Here is an 11,111-nt window from a genome sequence, read left to right on the forward strand (position 1 = left end):
ATACATCACATACGTACACGAGTATCTTATCCAATAATATAATGCGACGTATTTCATATACGTACTATATATATCACATACCCGATTTTACTACCCCATTGTATTTCACATATACTCAAATAAATTATCGGTTGATTTATCTTATGTCATTAATATACCATCGCTATATAATATGTATATATTATATATATACATATACATACACACACATATACACACTATCGACTATATCAAGTTCAAAATACGTACTATATACATAACATACGTATACAAGTATATTATCTAATAATATAATATGATGTGTTTCTTATACATACTTAGATTAGTGATCGATTAATTATATTTGATTAGTTTAATATAATAGGTTTTGATTATATATATAATTAGTTGTTAATTAAAATTATTTAATTTTTAATTTTTTTACTTCATAAACCGATCACAAGTGATCGATTTTTTTAAATTATTTTTTTATTTTAATTAGAAAACCGACCACTTGTGGTCGGTTTTTATAAGTATTTTTTAATTATCTTTTTTTTTTTTTTTTTTATTTATAAAAACAACCACTTGTTTTTAGTTTATTTTTAAAAAACCGACCACAAGTGGTCGGTTTTTATAAATATTTTTTAATTATATTTTTTTTAAAAAATCGACCACTAGTGGTCGGTTTTTATTTGTTAAATAAATAATAATTATTATTAAAATTATTGCAATAATTATTATAAATTTTTAAAATATAAAAACGATTTAAAAAAAATTAAAAACTGACCACGTGTGGTCGATTTTTTCCGACCACATCTTGTGGTCGGTTTTACTGATTTTTTTAGTAGTGACTATTCTAAAGAGTTGCAAACTTTAGGATAAATCGAAAACTCAAAACAAATTGACCATAAGAGTGGAGGTACGGAACGAAGAACTTAAGAAATGTGGATCTTATCTTTACTTTGTTAAGGAAAGATTTGCAGTTATCATATAGATATACCTAAACACCTTACTTGGTTAATAAAATGAGACGATAACTAGTGCATCCCAATTAGAGACTCACATCCCTGCTTAATGATGTAGTTGTGAGACTTACTTGGTAGAAGACTTAGAGGGTGACCATTCTCGAGTTATACTATCAACCTCATAATCAACAAACATGGAATAGAAACCATAGATATGCATGAATTTGAAGCAAATACCTCAACCCTATAACTCTCCATCTATTATTTATAATCCAAATTTCATACCATTGTTATTTCTATTACTTAGTTTATAATAACAAAACTTAAATTCTTTTTGATTACAAATCACACTTGTTTAACTTCGAGAGTAATACTTGAATCAGACTGTCTGTTAAATACAAAGTCTCTGTAGTATCGATATTCAACTTGTAAGAGCCACTATATAACTTGCATGACCACGTACAATTATGTGTGTGATTGAATGCTGTAGGCTCGAAATTACCTAAGAAGTGATGGTTCATGTTTTAAGAAAAAACCATTCGGTTCCTTTTCTTCAAAAAAGAGAGGGGAGAGAAGAAAGCTTTATTTGTATATTTCTAAAATCTCTAGTCAAGGTATAAAGGGCCATCCTCAAGGCCTTAAAGAAAGGAGATCATAGGTATCTACAAGAGAAGTAAAGTTACAAATATTGCATAAAATATCATCCTTGACAATCGAGAGGATAGATCTCAATTATTGCGGTCATCGTTGGAGATATCGTCATACATTTCAACAGCTGAAAGTTTCTCTTTAGAAGTAGGAGTAGTATCCATATATATCCAAAATCTCTAGTCAAGGTATAAAGGGCCATATTTGAGGCCTCAAAGACAGGACCTCATAGGTATCCACAAGAGAAGTAAATTTACAAAGATTACATAAAATATCAACCTTGAAAATCGAGAGGATAGATCTCAATTATCGGGGTCACCGTTGGAGTTATCGTCAGACATTTCAATAGCTGAAATTTCCTCTTTAGAAGAAGGAGCGGATCCCTCGCTATCAGAATTTGATCGAGTGATGAGATCAATCGAGACTTGATATTTGGTACTCTCTTTGTTGAGATTCAGGCAGTATGTGCTAGCATCCTTCAAGATCTGGATCAGTACAATCTGGGCATCATGAACTTTATCAACGTCAAGAATTCTCTTCTAAGCATGTCTTTATTTGTCAGGGTACTAATTTTATTTTTCAGATAATGAATCTCTACTAGAACGTTATTGGCATTTCTGTGAAAAAAGAAGTCTCAACATTATGACACAATCATTCCCTCGCTAGGTAGATGCTCTTTTTTAGTTGCAGATGTTTTGTCAGAAGGTCTTAATAGTGTTAGCTTGTAAAATGTTCACACAAAATAAGGTTTCTGCTTCTTTGAACCAACAATGGGCGTCCCCTTGTAGCCCTTCCTATTGCTCAAGGCCATATTACTCTCGATTTTTAGCTCCTTAAGCTTAGAAACTCATTGTTACAGGGTCTCAACGGATCAGAAGTAGATTGATCTCGTGTAATGGATAAAGCTCTCTTGCACCTATAACACTTTAGATGAAGGTTTTTTCTCTCCTTTAGCAATCGTTGGATGCCTTCTATAGCCAACACGCTAGCTTGTGATGATGAAAAACAAATTATCTGCAACAATACAAGAACTATATTAAAGGAAAATATGCAAGAGGCGAGGATCTAACCTTAATTGAGGCGTACATGCATTCATTCACAAAGCACTTAATAGTTACCATATCCATCCCCTGGAAATCCTTTGACGAGATCACGATATTCAAATAGTTAAATACCTTCACTGGTCTAGATGTGAAATGGACCTCTTCAATTATCCTCAAGACCATCATCCGATATCGTTGAATATCTTGGGTCAAAAGACCATTTGATGTGACACAAAGGTCTGCATGAGGCACAAGGGATCGTGACCGAGGGAAGCTCAAGCTATCAAATTCAAGATCCTCGAAGCTTGGCCATCAACTGGGACTCTAGGGGTGAATTAAGAAGATACAATTTATCTCATTCTAATAGTGGTGCAAGAACTAGACCCAATAGGGATCACCAGAGCCTAGGTCTGAGAATTAGCCAACTCATCATTCTCCAGTTCATAAAACAACCTTGGAACAAAGTGTGCTGAAGGTTTCTGCTCTTTGGATCTGCGACTCGCTCCCTGACCTTTCAAAGCCGTCATCCAGGGTGATAATAGTAGGGGTAGACCCTCTCGCCCTCGTCATAAAAAAACCCAAATATTTTCTCTCTACTTTATGATATTGGGACTCTGTATCATATGTAGGACCCACCACAATGTCAATGAGAGAATAGAGTCAGTCATTGGGATCTTGACCTATAAGACTAGTAACAATTACCAAAGACGAAAGAAATACCAAATCAGATGTCAGGCCTGTATGAAAATGTTTTGAGGAAAAAGATAAGCCAATGAAACAACAACCTATGAGTATAGTAACTTGCCATGGTTCTTTGCTTTCCAACCAAATTGGATGGAAAGATGCGTCCAGGACCAACTAGCAGTAGTGGAGGAATTCAAAATCATTAGGATCCATGAATCATGTTTCCTAACTAGGTGAAGGAAGGAAATACCCATGGATGAATACCATTGGGATTGGGAAGCTACACAATGTTTTAAAAGATAGGCATCGATAGAAATAAGAGAAAAGGGGTGAGTTGCGATAGCTTATGCTGCATACTCTAGAAGCTTGAAAAAGAGGTCTTAGCAAATTTTTAGAGGCTATGAAACAAATGGATCGGTACAGCTTTGATCATTGCTGTCATCTAAGTTCCAACAATGACTTCTTTCCATGAAAAACTAACTTCACTATTCCTTCTTAAACAAAGCAAGGGGAGTGAAACAAGAGCAAGTGTGTTAAGGTCAAATCTTCTCTAATCTCCGTCGACAGCTCACAATGTCAATCGATAATCCTCCAAACTATTGGGCCAAGTTGGCCGAAGCATGATTAAGATGTATCACAAAATAAGTGGATCATATTGTCAACAGGTTTATCGAGATCCATGCTGAACAGATAAATTAAATATAAACAAAGGTATAGCCAAGTCTTGTCAATGTAATATTTTTAGATGTACCAAGAGCGTCTACTCAGAACTTATTTAGTGTCCATCCGTAATCTGCTCGGACCAAGGCTAGATCACTTTCCTTCACCAAGGAACCCAACTCACACACGTCTTTCTTCGCTCCAGGATCATTAAAAGTTTGGATTTTGAAGTCATCATTAATAAATTATAAGTTGGGAATGATTTTGTTACTATCAGATCGAGATGAGTTTCCTTCTCTTTTCTTTTCTTTATCGCTCTGACGACAGTCGGAGTGACAGGGGAATAGATCAAGAATGAACTAGACATAATGAATGTAGATGAGATGTCGCGACCCAAAAATCAAGTCATGATCACTACTAAAAAAAAAAAGAGAAAACCGACCACAAGCGTTGGTTTTCCCCAATTTCCGACCACAAAGCCGACTGAATTGTGTGGTCGGTAAAATAGTGGTAGTTTTTTAAAAACCGACTACAAGTGATTTTTTTTTTTTTTAAATATATATATTTTTAAAATGTATTATTATTTTATTAAAATTGAAGAAAATAATTTTAGGAAAAAAAAATCGACCATAAGTGGTCAGTTTTTTATTAAATTAAATAATTAATTTTAATATTAATTCGACCACTTGTAATCGGTTTTTTGCAAAAAAATTTTCAAAAACCAACCACTGGGAATATTTTAAAAAAAATAAAAATCAATACCCAAATACAACATGCAACAACAACAACGCAATACAACAATAACCAAATGTAAATACAACAATCACAACAACAAATAACCAAATGTAAATACTTTCAAAAGTGTACAACACATACAAAATGTCCAACAAAAGTGAGTAGCAAAAAACTACAACAATAGTTTCAAACAACAAAAATATCTAAATTCAAAGTACAAAACATACAAAAATAAAAAAAAACTAAAAGTCATCACCATCGAATTCGTCCTCATCTTCCATAGCCTCATCCGTGCTGAAATCATCCAGGGGGCCTAGACCTTTTGCAGCCCGAACTGCATCACCAGGACACGGAGGAATAACCCCCGCAGTCTGAAGAAAGAGCTGAACTGCTGCTGCAGCATCCTGATTTGTGATGCTGTTGCCTCCTCCGTCTTCTTCTGCCTCTCTCTCTGTTCAGCAAACTTCTCTCTCTTGCAGCAAGCTCTTCAGTGAGTTTAGAAACCGTATTTTGTAGTCTTTCAATGGTTTCTCTATCAACTGAAGAGCTAGAGTATGCAGTGCCGGACGAACACCTAATATTATCGCCAAATTTTTTTTGCGGTATTAGTAGAAATTACCTCTATTTGCAGGACCCACAACTTTTGCCCATAAATCCTCCTCTACATGTTGGGGTATTGGGTCACCCTGACTTTCAGGAGGCTGACTACTACGATACTCACCAACAAGACGCGTATATTCGTCCTATATTCAAAGTAAAGTTAATACTAAAAGTCAAAAAATATTAAAGTAGTTATAATTGAATAATATCAACTTTGAGAAAATGATTCATAAATTCAAAATTTGTTTCTTACGTGGACAACTTTTGTACAAGCTTCAACCCAGATATCTTCACCAATCAGGTTCTTTTTCTTTTACAGATGAGTCTCCTCGAATAGCTTATCAACTGATATTTCCCTACCCTTTTCTTTTTCTTGCATATGAAAAAATTATCAATGTTCAAATAATAAAAAAAATTTAAATAGAAACAAACAATTTAAACTGTAAAAGTTACATACCATTTTCTCCATCACAGCAAGACTACTTCTGGCACCTGCAGTATGTAGAGAGCCACCCTTGAATGATGCCTGAGCTTTTCTTCCTTTCCCCTCAACAATTGGTAATCTTCGCTACTCCAATGGCGAAGATACTGTTGCCATGTGGCTTCAGGAATCCTCTTAGGTTTTACCAATTTGGATCGGGCATAATCCAAGAGACCGTTAAATCTGGCTCTACATCTTATAAAAAAGTTCTTCTTTATAAGAAATATTTTTGCATCATCCCAACAGTAAAATTTCTACAACAAAAATATAATATTCAATCTTTTGTTCTAAGAAAGTGTTAATAAGTAGTCAATAAGTTAAATGCTTACCTTAAATTCTTCAAATATTCTTTCTCTGTCAATTTCTAGAACCTTTTGCCAGCTGGTCCAGTAGCCGTTGAATTGCCGAGAAATGCATATTCGTGCCTTTTTTCCAACTTCAGCATTTGGTCTAAACCTACAACACAAGATCAAACAGTAATTTCATAGAGCATAATAACATAATAATGAAAAAATGAATAACGTTATTATATTTAGAAATCTTACCCTCGCGCAAATGGAACAAGATAAATCCTCCCAGAATCATCTTTTTCTCTTGGCTGCCAAGTAAGTGATGGTGGATACACTGGTGTGGGCAGATCTGAAGCACCAGATGGAGTGCCTCCAAGCTGAAGATTCGACAACCCAATAGATCTAGCAGAATCACTGTGCGAAGCTGCGTGACTGCTGTAAGAGGGTATCGATGATGGTAGATGTCTGGATGGGCTAGCGGCCGTCCTATAGTACTGTGCTAGCAGTGGCATGGTCATAGGATCAGAATGAGTTGGTGTAGAACCATGAAGTGGCCCCACATTCGTAGGAGTAGGTATTGAATCCTCAAATGACCTAGACTATGAGGGTCATGTTATCACGTCAGCAAATCGACCCTCAGATATATGAATACCTGTCGGTCGTCTATAAGGCGGAGGTTGTCTTTTTTTTTTGGTTTCATAGTATCAACTTTTCCCTTACCCTTGTCACCTCTGCCTGACATCTAAATTATGTTAAGTTAACAAGTAGTTAGTTCCTACAAAATTAATATATAAGAAAACATTCCAAGTAACTAATTTCAAGTTACTAATTCACATTTCAAATCGCTCCAACAACACGAGATATAAACAAGTATATTTTTATTACTATATAAATCATGGAAAAGTGAAAACAACAATCTTAAATAGTATATTACATATTAATCTTAAACAAGAAACATAAAGGTAAATATATAGTACAAAGCATAAAGACATCAATACATAATAAATACAACCTACACAACTAATCCCCCTCTTCTGAAGACTCTCCACTAAACCATTCACCCTCTTCGGAGGTTTCCTCATCTCCTACGTACTCAGCCTCTTCTTTCACAATATTAACTTCTTCAAATATATTTTCAGGTGATTCAAACCGTCTACTAATTCAACGTCCACTGGCTGGTGATCAATCTATATTTCATTTTGATACGCAGTCTCCAGCACATTCTCAACTTCCACCCGGCCTATAGACTTTGTTTTGATTACAGCCCACCAATCAGACTTGTCATTGTGCAACGGATAAGGAGCATAATACACTTGTTTAGCATTTTGCACTAGAACAAATGAATCATAAATAGGATATGACCTATTGTGCTTCGCTTCAATGGTGTTATGCTCCTTATGTACTCTTGTACCTCTTGTGCTTGGATCAAACCACTTACATCGAAAGAGGATAATTTTTTTATTGGAAAACCAACATACTCTACTTCTAAGATCTCGTGTATGATGCCAAACACTACAAGAAAAAGCTTTATTTATGACCAACATATTGGGACGAGTTGATAATCCTCTAAAAGATAGGTATTGAGACGAGATTTTTTTGGTCCTTATTATGTATTTATTGTGATCTTGATCTGCTCTTTGTGATCTCAATGAGAGAGAATTTTTCTCGCAGCTCTACCCTAAATTGAGAAATTTCAAGGTATGCCTCACTTTCCAATCAATCGTTGTTGTTTTTCATTCATAGGCTACTCGATTTTTGTATTAATATCAAAATTTTTCTTGTTTTTCAATTTCCACTTATCAGCTCTACCTAATCTCAATGAGAGAGAGTTTCTCTCGCAGCTCTAACCTAAATTGACGAATTCCAGGTATGCCTCGCTTTTCAATCGATCGAGTTGCTGTTTTTCATTCATAGGTTGCTGAATTGCGATATTAATTTCAAAATTTTGTTGTTTTCCAATCGATCGAGTTATTGTTTTAATTATCTTTATTACTTAGGTTAGTGATATAAGAAGTTCTGATCTTTAGAATCTATCTGTCTGGTTGCGAATTTTAGAAATCTGGTGAAATTTCTATAGATTGTACTAGAGATTGTGTTAAATGTTCTATGTTTGATTTTCTTTATTACTTAAATGTACTGGAAATTTCTTTGTTGCTTGGAAATCTGGTGAAATTTCTTTGTTTCTTTGTTACTTTAATCGATTTCTCTCGCTATTTGAAGTTGGTCTTGCAGTGCTGTGTGTTTTGGCAGCAGAATAATTTTTTTGAACATGGATATTTTCTTATTTTTTTTAGCTTGATTGTGCTCCGAGAAGTTACCTTTTTCCCTTTATTTCCTTCCCAGTCTTCAGGTTTTTGTCGGTCAAAGATGTTAATCTATGGCTTTAAGCAGGGCCGTCGCACTTGGTACTTGTTGTTGATGGTTTTAGTTCATCCAGGTTGTATACCTCTATATTTATTTACAAAACAAATGATGTCTTAGCGTTCTTCTTTGGTTTATGTGTACGATATCATTGTCACCTTGTGCAATCTTAAGCTTCTTGAATCCATTATATCTAGAACTGGCTTTGAATTTTCTATCTGTGACTCTTTTTTAACTTGAAAATTTACTTAAGTAGCATAACCAAATAATCATCTAATATAGTTTATGGCACACTATATTACTACTTAATAGGATCCAAGTTAGAGCCATGGAATCAGTCATTAAAGTTTGCATCATGGTAAGCTGTCTATATCATACCCCTTAGGAAAGCGGCCCTTCCTCAATCCTGCGTGAACACGGGATGCGTATTGCAATCCCTTTGTTATATTACTAGTACTTATTTTGAGCTTTCTAGGAATACTAGAATACAAAATACATAGTTAAATGTCTTTCTACATTACGAAATGTAATTTCATAGTACCCTACTCATTTAATCCTTCCACGTATGCCACTCCAATAGAACTCAGCCATGATCCGCCCTGAATTAGCTCACCCAAAATGAATGACATAGCCTCAGCAGGATCAGTAATGACATGATAGTAGGGCCAGTTGACACGCTTACTAGTGCCATCACCTAGTCTATTGTTTATATATTCATCGTAATACAATGTTTTCAATGAAAAATCTCCATTCCATTCAGCCCAACCCGCTGGATCAATGAGACTACCTAGGTACGATTGCATAACTACTGTTCTTGAATATTCTTTCCTTGGTCTACCAAGGTACGTTTTGAATTCGTTCTCAACTAGTTCAAGGCCTGGACTTGCTATTATGTCACAGAATTAAATTGAACTCCCTATGGGCTGATTTGGGTCTGTCCTACCTTGTGCAGTCACCATGTTTTTCTGATTTTTATTCGTTTTTTCTAGATACGAGCTTGTATTTCTGGAACACAACAGCTGAATTACAAAAATAAAATCGACAGTACCTGTCACATAGGAGTCTCGATAGAAATACCTTAGAGAATGTGCGTAAAGGGTATCTTGATAAGCATCGATATGACAACGATTTATGATAGACATATCAGCTCCAACTCAAAGAGCCACAACTTGGTGTTTTTCTGATTTTGCTATGTTCTGTATACATATGTCCTGTAGTATAAATCCTTGGCCAATTGCAGCAAGGGTGGTAGAGCGGAAGGTGGTTGATCCATCCACAATATGAAGACCACTTGTTATTTTGCTGGAATAATACATGCCATCACCAACAATAATCAAGTTCATTTTCTTCATAGTAACCTCAACATTCTCTTCATAAATCCCCTTCTTGACATAGATCATATACCGCATTTTACTTTTATCTGGTGCACAGCATTTTGATATGAGGCGACTGCTTCAGAAACTATTTGATAATCCCCAGTACCATTCTGTGCAACCACTGTATTTGCTTTAATGGCCTTACCCAAACTCTCCACCAGCTTCGTGTCTCGCAAACTTATCTAAGACTGCATTCTCCCTAAAAGTCGTGTAAAAATTTCCACATTCTTAGCCGTTACAGACGCGAGCATCGCCAATGCTGCCTTAACTCTCAAGTCCAACTCATCAAGAATCATTCTATTCTCAGTAGTTTTAGTAACAAAATCAAGCTCATCTAAGCATGTAACGTGGTTAGTGAGCACACCACTTAGCCAGATTTGGGCGCTGGCAGTATCACTACTTCTTCTATTACCGAGTGCTGCAATATGTCAGAACATACATGGCCTGATCTTACCTTTGTACAAAATAATAAAGGGAAATGAGAAAACAACCAGTAGGCGCTCTGATCTGTTTAAATAAATCATCTTATGTTGTCGCTAAATTAGTTAGAAGACAAAGTTATGTTCAACTAAATTAGTTAGAAGACAAAGTAACTTGGACGTTATCGTAGAAGTGTAGTTTGCTGTAAAGATAAGACCAAAGTAGGTGCTCCGATCTATTCAAATAAATCATTGTTTTAATTGTAACTTGTAGTGTGGACAGAGAACTAGTTAATACACCTTTAATCTTAAGAGTGTTGAGGAATGTTCAATTTCCAAACCCCATCTTTGCAAGGTGCGTATGAGGAATGTTCAATTTCCAAACCTTATCTTTACTTATTGACCACTTAATTGACACCTAGAACAGTATACAAATAAGCAAATACAAAATAATTGTTTGATAAATGAAATTGAAGAGCCCATCTGGAAAGGCCAACATCATTATTAGCTTTTCATATATGAGATGTCTATCCAAACATAGAATTATTCTGAATGTTGGTCATCCCAGACATCCAAATAAAAAATCAATATAGAATTAAGAAAGCAAATAAAGGAAGATAAACTTCTAGTCCATACTTCTCATCTTTCAGTCTAATTTTTATTTAAATATTTTTTTTATCATCAAACATCACTTTGTCAGTCTATTCATGTCTTTCAATTCGATTTGTATATTTGTCATTGTTATTTAGTGTTTTGGCTTGTTGAGCTGGAGTTTTGTCCTGAGATGGTGGTTTATTTTTTGTGCTGTCTTTGTTGTTTTAGTGTTCAATTTCACTATTTTTTTACTTTTGGCTGTTCTTGTAAGTTCAC

The 11,111-nt window shown here is 35.0% G+C and overlaps 1 pseudogene; it reads right to left on the reverse strand.

The window, feature by feature from the left end:
- Positions 1–8,988: 8,988 nt before the first annotated feature.
- On the reverse strand, positions 8,989–10,247 carry LOC107874231 (annotated as a pseudogene).
- Positions 10,248–11,111: the final 864 nt, after the last annotated feature.

The sequence above is a fragment of the Capsicum annuum genome, chromosome 12 (genome assembly GCF_002878395.1).
Source record: "Capsicum annuum cultivar UCD-10X-F1 chromosome 12, UCD10Xv1.1, whole genome shotgun sequence".
Classification (NCBI taxonomy): domain Eukaryota; kingdom Viridiplantae; phylum Streptophyta; class Magnoliopsida; order Solanales; family Solanaceae; genus Capsicum; species Capsicum annuum.